Below are 18,674 nucleotides of genomic sequence, written 5' to 3'. Positions count from 1 at the left end.
TAAAGAGTGCAGATCAAACAATTATTTCAACACCACTCAGTACTCAAATCTGAAATCCAACACTAAGTCAACACATATTACTCAGAAACATACACAGAAACATATTACTCAAATCTATAAATTACACTAAGATATCATGCATATTACTCAAACATATTACTCAAATCTATAAACATATTACTGAAATCCAACACATACTACTCTAAGTCATTATAAATTACACTAAGATATCATGCATTACTCATTATAAATTACACTACAGATTATTCAATTTCTGTCACATTACTCAATTTTATGACACTATCATAAATTACTCTAATCTATCATACATTACTTATGACCTACTGCAGATTACTCAATTTATATTTCACATTACTCAATGTTATGATTCAATACAAACCACATATTAATCAAAACATAACATTCTTTACTCAACCATGTATATTACTCAATCTTGCCTGCTACAAATAGTGCTCATAGTAGACCACTCATTACTCAATACATATTACTCTATTTCATACATATTACTCAAATCAGTCTATTAATAACTCAGCAAGTTACATATCAACATGCATTACCTAAACAAGTTAATCAATCAGATTACTCAATATTACTCAAATAATTGATTTGGAATAAACATTCAGAGATTTATAATTTCAATAATTGAAACAAAATCGTGACCTAATCTGACCTACTTTTGAAGTGGTGAAGGTCTTGCAATGGCGATGGTGAAGATTCTGCGATGGTGGTGGCGGCGAGAGAGAGAGAGTGCGATGGTGGTGGCGGCGAGAGAGAGAGAGTGCGATGGTGGTATTCCGAAGCCCCAAAATCGTGAGAGAGCGAGAGAATGAGATTAGGTTTCCTCTTTAGCAAATGTCTTATATTTGATTAATATTCATGGTTAGATTAAAATGTTGATCCAAGGGCAGAGATTATTCTATGCATGGTGCATAGATTATTCTCCATGCACAGTAACTTGACCCATTTTGGGGGTAGGAGTGTGTGGCTTTGGAAGGAGAGTGTCGAGAATAATTAAAAGTTGTAAATTTTATTTAGAGTTATTAATAATTAAAATAATAATTTATTATGATTTATTTAATTAAAATAAGAGAAATATAACCATTGGCCAAAAATGAATATTAGGAAAGTTGTGGGGAGGAAGAAGTAAGAGGTAAGTAATTTTGGACTAAGTGCGTGATTTTAAGAAGATTTATCCTAAATATAAAATAAGGAGATAAACCTATATATAATTTGTAGAAAACTTACCCTAAATATAAAATTGAGAGAATTTTTCATTAATACGTAAAAAAAACATGGTTTGACGTCGTTACTGACATTTGGATGCAAAGGACTAATATAATACATTTTGAAAACTTAAGAGACTCAAATGATCTTTTTAAAAGTTAAGGGACCAAACTGAACTACGAGTCAAAGATACATAATGAAAAAGAATATTAAACCTAATTTTTATGTTGGAACAATTCTGATAAAATTTTATTCTGATTTTAAATGTGATTCGAGTAGATGGCGAGATTGGTTGTTTTAACAGGGACTCTGCAAGTAGATGATGAGATCAGTGAAACTAGTATTTTTTAGATTTCGCAAGTCAGATATTGTACTTTATATATTTTAAATTTTATATATAAAATTTGTTAAGTCTCTAAATAATTTTTTGCGTCGGATAGTTTTATAATTTTATCCTGTACATATTTATTTCTTAGTTATTTTATTTAAGTGAATTATTTTATATAAATATTTATAATTTTTCTTCCAATTACTCATTAAAAATAAAAAATAAAAAAAATGTAAAAAAGTGAAGTTATAAAACGTGTAAAAGGGTTTGAAAATGGAAATTATTTATTGGCTAATTTTACTGGAAGTTTTTTTTTTTTTTTACTGAAAGTACAAATGTTCATGCATAGCAATATTATGTCATCTAGAATAATTAATGTAGTTTTTAAGAGGATTGGTTAAGGAATCCACCAGAAGAATGTTGGTCTGGTGTGAAGCCTAGGTTGAGTAATCTGAAGGTATTTGGATCTATAGCACATAGACATGTGTATCGCGGTGCAAAAAATACCACGAGCATAAGGAACGCTCGAAATACAACAGAGTCGCCACCAAATTTTATTTATTCCAAAAGTAAAGGGAAGGTATTAGCACCCCTCGCATCCATCGTACTCGATGGGACCCATTTAGTTAGTTTTGTGATCGATGTTAGCGTGATATATACTTAGTATCTTATTATTATGCGAGGAGAAAGAAAGGAATTAGATTAGATTTTTTTATTCCAAAAGTAAAGGGAAGGTATTAGCACCCCTCGCATCCATCGTACTCGATGGGACCCATTTAGTTAGTTTTGTGATCGATGTTAGCGTGATATATACTTAGTATCTTATTATTATGCGAGGAGAAAGAAAGGAATTAGATTAGATTTTTTTTATTATTGTGCTCGCCATGACATTGTATCTTGTGCTTACGTATTCCCTCGCGCAATGGAAAAGTCAGAGCTTCGTAGTTCGGGGTATAAAGAACCACAAAATTTTGTTGATTGATTTTATTCAGCGATGTATGAATCGCTCTTTGTGAAAAGGTGAGACAAATCAAGTTATAAGAAGTCTTTGATGGAATCCAAGCATTCAAAGAAAGGCTTAATGGTCATCGCTTAAATGCTCTAGAACAACTTGTACAAGTACGTACAAACCCTTCTTGATTCATCCATAAGTAACTAAACTCAATTCGATTGTTAAGAGTATTTTGTAAAAAAAAGGTGAGACGAATCAAGTTTTAAGGAGTCTTTAATGGAATCCAAGCATTCAAACAAAGGCTTAACGACCATCGCCTAAATGCTTTATAACAATTTGTACAAGTATGTATCAATCCTTAATTCCTCCATTATGGACAAAACTCGATTCGATTAATAAAAGTTTTTTTTTTTTTGAAGTTTTTGGTTATGAAGAAGAAGTTTGAAAAAAGAACTTGGTATTAACCAAGATTTATTGTGGAATAGTTTAAAATGAGAAATAAGATTTGAAAAAAAGAGAGATGGAAATGTTAATGGCGATGCACAAGCAATCGACTTAGAAAGATAAAAGATGACTCAACGTTGGATAAGTAGTTTATGGAATAAAAATGATTTTTTTAAGGTTTTTGTTAATTTTATATAACAATGCTAACAAATATCATTAAGGATAAAGGATAAGGAAAAAATCAAGCAAAACTAATAAGATGAACAAAATAAAACTTAAACCTCAAGCAAAAGTTCTAACCTAAGCAAACAAGAAAATATATATTTTTTAAAATATATTATTTTTTAGATGAAATGACTTTAATTTGAATTTATTTAATTTAATCAATCAAATTATGTTTTCAAAAAGAATGCACATGAAAAAGACTTGGGCTGATAATCAAAAGGGCCCAAGGACCAATATCCGAAGGAGCAAGGGTGTGTGAGAATCGGATGATGTGCTGAAGTAAGATCAGCCAGCCACTTGAAATGAAAAAAAAAAATGAAAAAGAAACCCTAGTACACTAAACATCACCGGCCGCCCCTTTATTCAAATCTCCATATTATTATTAAAAAAAATTAAATGAGAAACCATTAAAACAGGTTTTAATCAAGTCCTCTCTCTCCTAAACCACACTTTATTCTCTCTCTCTAAATCGCTTTTCTCTCTGCTTTACACAAACAAGAATGGCGCAGAACAGAATCAAAGGAAAGAAAATATATATCGATTCACACAATCATTAACATACACAACCCTGAGCCCCCAACAATCCCTAATACCCCAATTCACTATGTTGAAAGATTACAGATTACATGATGTGAATCAAAACGAAAATGCGAAAATGGAAACGGGAGATACAATAAAGCAGTAGCGGTACAAGTAATAAGAACGACAAAATTCCCACGAGTTTGAGATCTTCCGCGAGGGACCTTATCAGGTAAGCGTGATTCGATTTGAACTTGTAAGGAAGAATGACACTTTGCCAAAATGAACTTGTATTATCTTGCGATTCTTGAAAATTCGAAATGATGAACTTATCTTGACCAAGTGTAATGTTCTTGACAAATTCTCCTTTAAATATTCTCTTATTCATTAATTTTTTATCCATTTTCAAAGGTTGGAATTTTGAATTTGAGATCTCTTTGCAAGTCTTGTAACTTCACCATAAATGTATCACTTGTATGAAAGCTTTTTGAATGGAAAAAACAATAATCACTTTATTCTTGAATAGATGATGAAAAACTCAAACTCCGAAGAGACCCTAAGTCTCACATTATGATCCAGTAATTCTAAAATGATCAAGCATGATGTACTTTTGATGAAAAGAAGATTGAATGACTTGAATAATAGAGGAATAGTACTTGATCAACCAAAAGTCAAGAGAATGTAGATCGCTCCTAAGCTTCTTCCATTAAAAGTGTGAATAATGAACCAATCTTTAATGAAGAATTAGGTCAAAACCAAAGTGCCAGTGCATTATCTTTTTCTTGTGAGTAACCTTTCAATGCATTATATCCTGAAGACAAACATTGAACCAAAGTAGGTCATGCCTTGAATTCCACTTCAATCTTTACAAACCAATGATGAATGTTCTTCAAACATCAAATGAACAATAGATGCTTCCCCATACACTGTATCATATCTTCAACCTCTCCCATGAATAATGAGACACCTTGCTCAATTCACAACCTTGGTCATGAAACCCTAATCATTGATTCAAACCATCATGCTCATGCTTTGAGCTATGCATGAAACTTGGCAAAGAAACAACCTCCTGGGAACAAATATTAGTAAAAGTCATACGCAAATGAATGTAAGTGTATGACGAATGGACAAGATATTGATGAATGATATGTGGTATCTTAGGGGTAAAAGCTAGAGTATGACAATGTGCCAGATCAGTTGAGAAGAAAATTTGATGACAAGTCGAGTCAGGTGATCCTAATAGGATATCATTCGATTGGAGGATACAAGTTGTTCGAACCATTAAACAAGTAAGTAGTGATCAGTAGAGACGTGATCATTAATTAAGGATTCAAAATGGGATTGGACTGAGAATGTCAATAAGGATTCAGCGAGAATCTTATGTGAAGAGCCAACTACTGAAGTCGAAAGAGAAGAAGATCGATAAGAAGAAGTCAGAGGCGATGTAGATCCAAGAAGATCTCAGAGAACAAGACACATGCCTGCAGGGTTGCAGGAATGTGTGATTACATCAGATAATGTTGTCGATGATGAATGTGAGCGGGCACATTACGCTTTCTACGCATAAGTCGAACCTGTCAATGCAGTTGAGACATTGAAGGATTTGAAGTGGATGAAATCTATGAATGAAGAATTGAAATCCATCGAAGATAACAACACTTGTTCACTTGTTGAATTGCCTCAAGGCAAGAAGGAAGTTGGTGTGAAGTGGGTAGGAGTGGCAAAAACAGGCCCGGCCCACGGGGAAAGCCCATTTTACCCGAACTTTTTTGAGGGGCAGGGAAAGGTTTCAGGCCCGCTTTCTTTAATGTGACCGCCCCGCCCCTTTTTTTGCGGGCATGCGTTTTTCATACAATTTTATTATTTTTAGGCCTAAATAGTTCAATGCTCGCGGGCTTTCCCCGTCCGCCCTCACTATTTTGCGGGGCGGGGCAAGGTTTTAGACCCGCACTCTCAAATATGCCCGCCCCGCCCCGTTTTTTGCGGGCTTTTGCGAGGCAGACCTCAACGGGACGGGCATGCCCGTTTGCCACCCCTAAAAGTGGGTATTTAAGGTGAAGTGTAATCCCAAAGGTGAAGTAACTCGACACAAGGTAAGACTTGTGGCGAAAGGATATCTTCATAAGGAAGGAATCGAATTCGATGAAGTTTTTGCACTTGTTGCTAGGATTGAAATAATCAGGTTATTTTTGGTCTGTCAAACATGAACAATTGGCACATGTGTCAGATGAATGTTAAATGTGCATTCCTCAATGGATCCTTGGATTAAAAAGTCTAGGTTGCACAACCATTTAGGTTTTTGAAACATGGTGAAGAGAGAAAGGTGTACAGGCTGCATAAAGCCCTGTATGGACTTAATCAAACTCCAAGAGCTTGGAATAAGAAGATTGACAATTTCCTAAGGGAGAAGGAATTTGTGAAGTGCACAATTGAGCATGGAATATATGTAAGAAGAAGCAAGAGTGAATTGCTTATACTATGTGTCTATGTCGATGACCTGTTGATAACACATAGTTGTAAGAAAGAGATTGAAGACTTCAAAGGTGGTCTTAGCAAGGAATTCGAAATGTATGATCAGGAAAAAAATTCATATTTCCTTGGCGAAATTTCATATTGGAAATGTAATCAAAATGCATCAAAGAAGATATGCAAGTGAAATTCTCAAGAAATTTGAGATGGAACACTGTAACTTGACTTTGACACATGCAGAACCAAGACTGCAACTGTCGAAAGAATCAAATGAAGATGATGTCGATCCAAACCAATACATAAGACTTATTGGGTCATTGAGATACATTTTCCACACAATATATGACTTAGCATACAGTGTGGGTATGGTAAGTAGATTCATGTAGAAGCCAAAGGTACCACATCTAGCAGCGACGAAGAGGATACTAAGGTACCACATCCTGTAGTTGATAAGGGAAAAGAATGCAATTTAATGGGTTACGTCGATTCAAGTTATTATAGTGATGCTTAGGAAAATCCACAGTCAGTTATGTGTTTATGCTAGATGGTGCACCAGTGGCTTGGAGTTCGAGAATAGAACTAGTAGTGTCACTATCGTCGTGTGAAGCAGAGTACATGACTGCTTCCCTTTGTGCATGTCAAGCAACATGGATAGTGAATCTGGTCGAAGAGATTACAGCAGAAGACCGTGAAGAAATTATCATGAAGATCGACAATATATCAGCTATTAATATGGAGAAGAATCCGATAGTACATGGTAGAAGAAATCACATTGAAATGAGGTTCCATTATCTTTGAGAGCATGTAGCTAAAGGGAAGATGAATCTAGAACACAACAGAACTGAGAATCAGATTGCAGACATCATGACAAAGGGTGTGCAGGTCAAAGTATTCAAAAGACTAAGAGTTGTGATGAATGTAGATAGCTTAGACACAATGAATTAGGTGGTGTGTTAAATTGTAATTCCTTGTGTCGAAACAGGATGTTCCTTGGTACAAGGTATATTAAAAAATTTAGTTTGTCGAGTTGCATGTAGTTGTCGAAGTGTTGTAAGCAGGTTGCCACACATAGATTTCGACTTGGGTCTAAAATAGTTATTTTGGGCTTTTGTAGTTTTGGGATTTGGCTTAGGAAGCAAGCTAACCTAAAACTATAAATAGAGGGAGTAACCACTATTTTCTAACAAGTTGAGTATTCACATAAATTGCAGTTGCAAGTGAATATGAGGTTTTTCACAGTTTGTGGACAGAGAGAAAATCTGCAGAAAATCATCATCTTCCTTCTCTTAATTTTCGTAAACCCTAATCCTTTTCTTCCCAAATTTTCTTTCTTGTTTCCTTCATTGTCATTGTGTTGCGATAAGGAATTGCTCAAAGGTTTGAATTTAATCCCAACAAAGTCTAGGGGTACCACACTTTTCAAGCAAGTAATCATTCTCAATATCGTTATGAACATAGTTCAACCATGTGTAAAAGCTAAAAAGACATAATTTAACAAGATAATCGGCACAAACATTTCCTTCCCTATAAGTGTGAGTAACCATAAAGTCGATAAAATGAGTATATGCAATACAAGTATTCCATCTAGATTTAAGCTTCCAAGGGACCAACCCATGATTAGAGAAAGCTTGAACCACCAAGGAGGGATCCGATTCAATCCAGGTGCAGTCCTAATTCTTCTTCATGGCCACCTTTAAAGCAAAAATAACAACACTAAATTTAGCTGTCAAAGCAGTCTTTATGCCTAAATTCACAACAAAAACTGCCAACATGAATGGCTTGATCATTCCAAAAATACCCCCACAAGCTGTAATCAAAGGAGTTCCTCTAGCAAGACCGTCAATGTTGTATTTAATCCAGCCACTAGGGGGAATCCATAGAACCTCTTTAGTTTTCAGTGGTTTCCTAAGGTGAATTTGAATGCCAAACTTCTCAAGGAGAATGAAGCTAGCGATGGAAGAATCAGACTTCAAATTCGATTTATTCCGAGCAATTTGAACCTGGGCCACAATTGAGATGATGCAGGATCTCCAGTTGGACCTTTTTATCATCAAATCTAGAGAGATTTTTGGAAGACCAAATTTGGTGAAAGATATTGATGATACAGGATTTGATAATTGTTTAAGCTTGAGTTGACCAATGAGGCAAGATAGACTTTTTACAGTCATCGAAATTCATGATAGGAGACTGCATATTACATGTGTTAACAAACCATTTTCAGATTTGTTGGGCAAAATAATAATCAAAAAGCAAATGTTGTGCCAATTTCGTCTGACTTTTGCAAATATAAAAAACAGAAGGCATCACAAAACCTCTATAAATCATGGCCTCGTCAGTGGGAAGCTTATTATGCATATATCACTAGATGAGCAAAGATCAAGAAAGGGGGATACTAGAGTTCCAAGGAACAAAATTCTAAAACATACAGGGATTAGGATTGTTAAACAATTGATATGCCTGCTTCATGGTTAGGAGCCTATTGTTTGAATCCATCCAAATCTTCTCATCATCAATGTCCAATATAAGAACGGAATCCAGAAGAGATTAAAGAGTAGGAAAAAAATTAAATAAGATAGAAAACTATTTTAAATAAAATAAATTAAAATATTATTTATATATTTATGAAAATAAAATACTATTTAGCATTAAAAAATTAAAAATAATATTTTAAATAAAAGATATCAATTAAAATAGATTGAATATATTAAAAAAAATTAATGGTACATGTAAAATTAGGAAGGGGTCGTCGTTTCTTTTTCCAATTTTTTCCTTTCAGATAACCATTATTTTATAAATAAAAAATCCCTAAATAACATGTACATGTCCTCTACGGTGACAGTACATTCACTGCATGGAAGATAAAACATGTGTGTTTCGGGTATCCATCTTTCCACTAAGGTGAGAATAAATTTATAATCAACATAGTAATTGACTATGTTGATTACATGACTAAAACCGGCATGTCGTAAATGTGATTCTAAATGTTCGTCGTGTGGGACATATTCGTGTACATGTCTATCCTTATAGGAGGAAGTGGAATTCACGTGAAGCAATTTCTGCATGCAACACAACACACATGTGTCTAACACTACGATGCATGCTCTTCTTTTAGCTCTCATGCGCCATTCAAAGTGGTGTGTCCTTTATGCATGCATGCAATGGCAGGGTGGCGGGCTAGGGAGGATATGGTTCATATGGCTTGCATGCAACATGGTAGATCACGTGGCAAGCCCAGGGAATGACGCCTTTGTACAAATTACAAAGGAGTCGCCATACAAGATGCCACATGTGTTCTTTATGGACCATGCTTTGTGCAGTATATTTAAGTGCATGCATACATTTCTAGCTTAATTCACACTATTATATGTCCAAAACACACTCCAATTGAATAAATCTTACACAAAATGGATCCTACACAATAATATCCAGTCAATGCTTATATAAACGGTGAGACGTTCGAATGTAACAAGTACATATTTAATTTTCACAATACTGATCTTACTCAGTTTAGAATAAATAGAATATCAAGTTTTTCATATTTCAAAGAGACATTAGAGGCAAAATTGCAGTCTGATCCAGTTTACCAAATTATTTACAAGAGTCTATTCATATTTAACAAAAACCAAGTCAGGTATTTTCAACTAAAGGTTCACGATGATCATGATGATGATGATGATGTTTAAAATATGTTTTGAACTAATGAGCATTTCGGGTTCAATAAAATTGAGTAATATGTTTTACTACAACCTCAGCGGTCTAAGGTTGTTGCTCAGTCGCAAGTTTTTGAAGAAACTGAGGACGACAGCCACACTGAAGTTAATGTTATAGATGACGAAGAAGAAGATGAGACACTTGTTGATTTTATGGTGAATGATGACTCTGCAGACCCAGAGCATGAGCCATTACCTACTGTTAGTTACATGCTTTTGTGATTGGCATAATTTTTCTAAAATATGGTTCTTAACTAAGGTTGAGTAAGATGTTGAAACATCTTGATCAAGTGTCATGACACGTTCTGCTCTCATGAGTTTTTAGAGATGTTCTGCCAGATGTTGTGACATGTTATTCAAGAACATCATGACAGTTCAGACTGGTTTTAATCCTTTAAGATTTGATTGAAAAAATATGAGTTTCTGGAAGATTCAGGCACTCATACAGGCGCAGCCAATCAAGGAGTTTTTAGGACAAATGCAAATTTGATTTGGTTTTAGAAAAAAGATCATTGATACTTTTTTTTGAAACAAAGATTTAATTTGATTTGATTTGTTCTTATTTTCTATGAAGATCTTGCAGTTGACTGAAAAAGGAGGATATTGGATTTATTTCAGAGTTCAAGTCTATACTGCAAGAGTCTATAAATAAGGACTTGTTAAACCTAGTATAGCAAGCATTCACAAATAGAAACCATGAGTGCAAATAAGGGTTAGTGTTTTGGGAGTCTTTTAAGGTTTTTATGTTTTTGTTTGTGTGTCACTCATGTATCTTCTTATACATTGAGGTGGACTGATTGTTCTCACTCTTGAAGCTTTTAAGCAAAAGAATTGAGTATTGTTCTTCATTGGAGGTTTTAAGCAAGATTAAGTATTGTTTATTTGAAAGTGTGATCATTCTCTTTGGTTCCTCTGGTCACAAGGTTTGTGACTGTGTTTATCACTGCGGTGATTGGAAGTGAGAAGAGATTTCTCATATCTAAATGGTGATTTCTAGGTAGAAGTTGCACGGGGTAGTGATTAGGAGAAAAGTTGTAAACTTGTTGGCGAAAAGAAAAAGTAAAACGAGAATATGTGTGGTAAATGTTAGAGATGGATGGTGTATTTATAAATAAAAAGTAAAACAATTGAGTAGCCACACTGCATGGTGCATGCATATAATGTTATAGTGCATGCGCCACACATCATGGCATGACAGAGGTGCACGTCTCATGTAGTGTGGAATCTCTTTGTTAATTAGAGTGCATGCGCCATCTAGTATGGCGCCTCCTCTATATGACATTTTTTATTTATTTAAAAAGTTATTACAAATTTATCGATCCTAGTAGAATTGAAATTTTTTTATTTAAAAGAGTTGTATTATGAAATTTATGCTAAAAAGAGTGATATATTTAAGAATAATTTTTTTCACAAAAAAGTGGTAGAATGATTAAAAAATTCAAAAACAAAAAGAAAAGTGGTTTTTCTTAAATTAAAAAAAAAACGAAAAAAGAATAGAGAATCATAAATATTTAAAAATAGAATATTAAAAATAATATAATACTTCATCAATATTATTTAATAATTTATAATTTAATATATTTTTCTTATAAAATGACATATAATAAAGAATAAAGAATGATATTTGTGCTTTACTATCTTATGAACTTGAATTCTCTGTTTCTATTTTTCTCTTTATTTCTCTTCTCTTTCATCCTCTCTTTTTATTTTACTCTCTTTCATTATAAAATCATTTTTATTTTAGAAAGAGAATGCAATTAAGAGAATGATAGAGAGTAAAGAGAAAAATAGAAAAAAATGAGAGAAGAGAATTCAAAGTGACTATACTAAAATCATTTTAATATAGATATTAAATTTTATATCTATATGTTTGACTATTAAATATTATATTTTTATATATAAACTTTAATTTAATTAATAGGTGTTAGTTGAGTTAAATATATATAATTTGTTAGACTAAAGTTTACTTTTTAACCATAATATTTATAAGGGTTAAATGCAATTCACCCCTGCTATTAGGGTGAGAATCGGTTTTGACCCCCTGAAATTTTTTTTTTACGAAAGTCCCCTTATAAAAGTTATAAGCAAGTTTTACCACACCCTTTTACTTCAAGTGCTGACTGGATTTTGATCAATTGGCTTATGTGGCATTAGCATTTGAAATAAAAAAGAAAATTTCAAATCTCTCTTTGATAATAGCTGCTGCTCCACCACATGTCTCTCCTCACTCTCTTCACCATAGCTTGAACCAAGAGAGTCAAATAGTGCTGAGTAGTAATCTATTGCCTCCACAAACCTTCCCATCCCAAGAATGAACCTGCATTGCTCAGGTCTTGCTCCACTACTGTTACCACTTTAGGTGTCAACCTAAAAAAGATAACACAAAAAAAGAAGCAAACTCAGCAGAAGCTGCTCACTACTAGAAATACTCGAATTTCCTGCGGATTTACCTGCGGATTTTAGCTAAATTTCCGCAGGAAACACGTTACCTGCGGATTTTCCTGCGGTTACTCGTCCCCAGCTAAAACCTTCGTGGGTAATATTTTCAGCAGGAAATTCCGCAGGTAAATCCGCAGCTAATTCCGCAGGAAACAATCCGCAGGTAAATCCGCAGGAAATATATTTCTAAAATAAAAAAAAATCTACATTATTATTTGCTCCCCTAGCAGTATTAGACGGAGGGGTGTACCCTGTGGTGTTGGACAGATCTCATCTTCTCAATCAAAGAGGATATTCTAGTATAAATTGGATCAATGATCTATCATGTTTGAGAAATATACAAGAATAAACAAAACTGACCTTAAATAGACTAAAAACTTTTCGTGCTAAGCTAGTTGTTTTGTCTACATTCTACGCTGTACCAGGTCCACCATTACTCAAAAACTTAGAACCATATTGTATTGCTCTGCATATCTTACTAGGTTGATTTTCAATTCTATCTTATCATTCATTATGAGTGTGTCAAGATGTAGGTTGTAAGAATACATGCCATGATTACGAGATAGATACAAAAATACAAATCATGATCAGCTTTCATTCTCTGTCAAGACTACATAACCAAACTATCCCGCACCTGGCAACGATCCCTCGAAAATAAACGGCAAGTAACCAGTAGCTTTTTTGTACCTCTGCTGAATCTGAAATCAAATTTCACGAGTTTAGACTCAGTAATTTGATGAAGCCTAGTTTACTAAGGCCTTTCTCGAATGTTGAATTCATAACAAAAAATTATATAACAGAAAACCAACCTGTCTTATTCCAAAATCAATTCCCCAAACCCGGATATGACTTGGAATTTCGACGAGGGCAACAATTTCTGCAGGCTGCATTAACAACAAGTAGTACCATAATATTGATTCTAAAGTCTAAAAAATACGAAAGCACCAATTTATGTAGCTTATACATGAGGACTCCTTAAATCAGACCCAAGACCAGAATTAAAAAGTTTCTCATAGAAAATTAGCTTAAACACAAAGTGACCATACATATATTTTATTTTACATACAGAAAAAAAGACAGAGTCGTGTTAAATGGACTGTTTAAGGCCACTTACCTCAGATAGATAGAAGACCTTTCCAAAGAGGGCTTAAACAGCTAGTTTCCTCTTGAAACCCTTTTCAGTATAACCTGATTTATTCAGTACAATAGGCCCTAAACATCGTTGAAAGAAAATTGAAGTCAGAATAGAAATAATCATGTCTGAACTTCTTAATCTAACTACATATTAGCAGAAAAAAATGATTTCATGGACTGAATGATTAAAACAAATAAGGGGAAGTGGGAAAGGTAAGTTTTGTCATGATTAGTGATCCTATATCTGTCTTTTCTGACTCACAATTTTCTACTATTATTTACACGCGTGTTAACTTTAAAACAACCTTATAGTAATGGTAAACCAGACTATACAATACGCTACCGCAGTCAACTGAGAAACAACATCGTTCATACAAAGTTGGACAAAATTTTCATACTTATCAATAAAATCTTGGCACTCCAAGTGACCAACCTAACCTATACCGAAATGAATTATTTATCTAAGATTAAGTTAATAAACATTTTCAGTTATATTACCAATTTAAAAAAATCGAATACTATCCAACTTGCAGCAGACTATAACTAAACAAGTCTTCTACCTTATCACGTAACTTCAACAAATAATATATTAGTAAGTTTTCTACCTACACAAGTCACAACGACAAAAAAACTAGTTAGTACCATTTTGTTTGCAGTATTCCATATCAAAATGATTGAGTACATAAATGATTATAACACTTACAGGATCATAGCTCTTGGCAAGAATTAAATCTAGTGCTGCATCAGTCACTGCCAATGCAATTCCTTTCTTAGCAAGACGACTAGCTACATCCTTCATTTGCAATCTTGCAACCTTTCTCAAACAGGTCGACAGCTGGATAGATACCAAGCTCAGAGATCTATATTCAATAGTCATCCAAGGCACATTATTTAGTTAGTGGTAACAACCAAAAGATATCACTAATTGCCAGTTTAGTGAATATTCAAACCTGTCTTGACAACACTGTTGTAGCATCCAAATTGCTAGATTTCAAGCTACAACAAATTACTTATCTTTAAGTGTCATTTACTTTCCTTTTTAAATGAATTTTTTGAGACATAGCATTCCTTATAAATTGCAGAATTTGCATATCAAAAATCAAACACTGTTTAAGACAAAGAAATCATAAAAAACATGAGTATTTGCATATCAAGTGGAAAACACACACTATCAAAAATCAAACACTGTTTACGACAAAGATTCTATAAGATTGTTCTGTTAAAAGTAGAAAGGAAGAGAGAATAGGCCCTTAGGCGGTCAAAATTGAAGATATGGATGGTTAAGAGCTTCATCAGCTGAAATCCTGCCATTTGGGTACAGGCAAAGCATTTTCTGTCCAACACAACACCAGGCAAAGCATTTTCTGTCCAAAATATTTTTACACTAAATATGAATATTCATATAAACAGAATTGAATTCATAATACAAAATTTGAGAGAAATTAAACAAAACACAAAAAGTCAGCTTTTAGTAGAGCATATTCAAGTCTTCAGGACAACAGTGAATAATAGAATTCTTGAGATATAATCATGTATAGCAACTACTTTACCATAAAAAAGTGAAAATTTAATCCACACCTGATCAGGCTGAGCAACATCAGAAAATATCACATCTACCATGCCAACCAACATTCTGTACTTAGCCGGATGTCTAGCATCTTCAATAATCGGTATAACATTGGTACGTTTGTTAGCCATATTAACCAAATCACGCTCACTTCAATGGGAGATTTCAACCGCATAAACAACTCCAGTCTACATAAACATAACATAACATTATAACAATACTTACACACACAACATATGCCAAAAACAATCAAATTCGAATTAACACTTACTGGGAATTGGCGGGAGACGGATGAAACCTTCTCTTCCTCTGCGCCACACATGGGTAAGATCCTGTAACCCAATAACTATATTAGTTTGTGCATAATTTAACCGTTCTACAACATATTCTAAAAATGTATGGAAACTTTTACCACTTTGTTTCCATGGATTTACAACTCTACTTAACATTCAAACTCAAAATTTCCAAAAATGTAAACAATTTCAAAACTACAGCAGCAATTAGAAGCGAGAAAAAAAAAGAGTACATCCATTTCCCTATATCAAATAAAAAAGCAGGGCTGCAAACTAGTGGTTAATATTTTTTGTTAGAGATGTGCTAGATTAACCTTACAACCTCCCTATGTTATACAAAATATTACAACCTCCATATGTCATTTTTTCTAAGACATTTTGTCAAACACATACAAGACATTAAAAAAAGGATAAAATTTGTGACAATTTGCATCAAATCACTACTACAGCTTCAATCCCTCATGCAAAAACACCACTCCCTATCAAAAGCATCACTAGCTTCACTGAAATTCTTTCATATTCATCTAATTTTAGATCACCCAAACGAATCAAAATAACTGAAATCATACAGATCGAAGAGCACACCTGAGATTATAAGGTTGATCTGGAAACGCTGGGGAAGAAGAAGATCCTGGATCTATGGAAGACATCTCAAGTAAATCACGATCGTTAGCCAACACGGGATGATACTTACGGTCAATCGGAGAACTAAAACCCGTCATCTTCGCCGCCGCCTTCAATTTCACTACCTCCCATTTTCTAACTAAATAGGAAGCTCTTGAATTGGAGAGTAAGAAATGGTTTCTCTTTGGTGTCACAATGGGTGGAGCGGCTTCGTAACAGTGAAGATGGTTCAGGGTTTCCGAGAAGAAAGATAACGATGGAGACAGAGAGGGGTGAGACCGTGAGGGTGAGATAAATGAAAATTAGTACTATGTTTCAATTTCTCTCAAGTTTATTTTTCTCTTTTTTATTAATATCAAAAATAAATTTAATACTAACTAAAATTATATCATTTTTATTTTTATAAAATTAGTAAATTAGTAGATAAATTGACTTGTGATTGAAAGTTAAAATGATAATACAAGTATTTCCTAAAATTACCACTATCCTATCATTTTTATAAAAACTATTTCTTAACTATATGTCATCTAGAACAACTGTCTCAATGGATCCTAGAATATGAGTTTTCTCCCTATTATAATTGGATCAACTTCTTTGTCACTTATGCCTATTAAAGTAAACAATAAGATAATGAAATTCTAAAAGATAAATAGTATTCCAATAAAAGTGGTTTCAAGAGAATATATGAAGCTAGGGACAATTTTAAGTGATTTTGTTAATAGGCATAAAGCATTTTGAAATAAAATCAAGACACTATTTAGAAATACACTGGCTTTATGTTGATTTAAGCTAATAATATGCATTAAATAAAATCAAAACATGAAAACGAGACTGAGATGGGAAAAGGGAAATGACCGTGGTGATACAAAGAAGTCGACGGCGATGACAAGGATACAGATAGTTCACAAACAATTGATGAGATGATTCCCGATGACAAAATCCTAGATGAGTTTTCATTACCTTTGAGAAAAATGTTTTTTTTTCTTTGGTAAACATGTGTTTAGTTTCCGTATTTGTTTTTTGGTTTACCAAAAAAATTATTTTACTTTTATTAAACTACTACTAATAGTCGACATAAATGCAACCAATATAAATGTAAAACTTCACAAACCTAGTAAATTATATTTCACAAACTCTCAAATCATTATATTTTTTGTTTTCAAATTTTTTATACCTTTTCGTAAGGTATTGTTCTAGTGGTAAATAATTTGATCTAATATAAGATAGATAATAGGTTTGATTCCTACTCTATGTTAGATTTTTATTTTCAATTTTTTTATATCTTTTTTAATTTTAGTTTTCAAAATTTTCATTCAATTTATTAAAATACAAATTGAAAAATTACATTAAATTAAAAATTTTACCTCTTATTAAATTTAAAAAATATTTCTGTTATTTTTACAAAACATTTATATTAATTAATTATTTTTGCAGAAAAAAAATATTTGATGTTAAAAGAAAAATATTTTACAAATCAAAATAAAATACAAAATAAAATTCGCAGCAAAATCCGCAGGAAACTTTCCTGCGGAATTACCTGCGGATATTGTAATATAGTTTAAATTTGTATAAAACAGATTTCCGCAGCAAAATCCGCAGAAACATTTCCTGCGAAATTACCTGCGGATTTTGTAATATAGTTAAGCTTTTATATTAAAATATAGTTTTCGCAGCAAAATCCGCAGGTATTTCTGCGGAATTTTCTGCAAAGTAGTTATTCGCAGGAAAGTTTATTTTATTTTCTAAAGTCGCAGAAAATTCCGCAGGTATACCTGCGGAATAATTTCCGCAGGAAATTCCGCAGGTAAACTGTGTATTTCTAGTAGTGGCTACTCTTTGAGCTGATGTGCCGAATGGCGTCGAGAGCTGCGAAATCTCCTCTTTCTTCTTTCTCGCAAGTGCCAACACAGCAAGATCAACAATTTATTAACCTTCACTCTAACAGTGTTGTTGATGTTGTTCTTGATGAAATTTGCGGTTCTAGCTGCGAAATCTGTTCTTGATGAAATTTGCACTCCTTCTTAGCTCTTGATGAAGATGATGATGATTTGTGGTAGAGAATGAATGTAAACTTGAGAAATAAACTCAAGACTTGCAGCTTGAATGATGATGATACTTGCTTCGTTTGAAAGTAATGATCACAAGATGATTAGGGAGATTATTGATGAAGATGATGGTGGTGCTTTGAAGCTTGCAGCAAGTTTAGATTGAAGCTATAATGGTGGTTGAAAGGTGATGAAGATGATGATTGTAAAGTTTGTTATGAATTTTGTTGAAGTTGTAACAAACTTCTCGTAGAGAGAGAAAGTGGTGAGAGGAGAGAGTGAAGAGAGAGTGATGAAGATTATGAAAATGAAAAGTGAAAGTGTGTGTCATGATTTGTGAAGGATTAATGATATATATAGTGTCAGTGTATGAGTGTTATGGTGTGTTGCAAGTGTAGTGTAATATTTCCTTCACCAAACTTAGTGAAGAAAGGTTTTGTGTTTCAATTTTATGCTTGGAAAAAAATGGAGGAAGTGATACAAATGGTGAAAAGAAAACAGCATGTTGCCATGCTGCAACAATCCTTGATCCATGCTTTTCTTAACCAGCATGTCCAAGAGCCCCACTTTATATGCATAAATCTCTAGCTTTTCTTGAAACCAATTATCTTAAAATTAAATTATATAATTTAAATATGTTGTCTTACCCCATGTAGCGAAAACGAGGAGGGCAATGCTGG

General features: G+C 33.4%; 1 long non-coding RNA gene across 3 annotated transcripts; it reads right to left on the bottom strand.

Annotated features, from left to right (window-relative positions):
* Positions 1–12,679: 12,679 nt before the first annotated feature.
* LOC131632820 (uncharacterized) lies at positions 12,680–16,254 on the bottom strand. 3 transcript variants are annotated; one of them, XR_009293146.1, is made up of 9 exons: positions 15,911–16,254; positions 15,304–15,364; positions 15,044–15,220; positions 14,416–14,829; positions 14,169–14,325; positions 13,964–14,070; positions 13,446–13,543; positions 13,141–13,215; positions 12,680–13,029 (listed from the first exon to the last, which is right to left on the bottom strand). It is a non-coding gene; the product is annotated as an uncharacterized LOC131632820 (long non-coding RNA). The 3 variants fall into 3 exon arrangements; XR_009293144.1 differs by having other exon boundaries at positions 14,026–14,070; XR_009293145.1 differs by lacking the exon at positions 13,964–14,070.
* Positions 16,255–18,674: the final 2,420 nt, after the last annotated feature.

Source organism: Vicia villosa, linkage group LG1, assembly GCF_029867415.1.
Source record: "Vicia villosa cultivar HV-30 ecotype Madison, WI linkage group LG1, Vvil1.0, whole genome shotgun sequence".
Taxonomy (NCBI): domain Eukaryota; kingdom Viridiplantae; phylum Streptophyta; class Magnoliopsida; order Fabales; family Fabaceae; genus Vicia; species Vicia villosa.
Note: the sequence above shows the minus strand (reverse complement) of the source record. Positions and strands in the feature narration are given on the sequence as shown.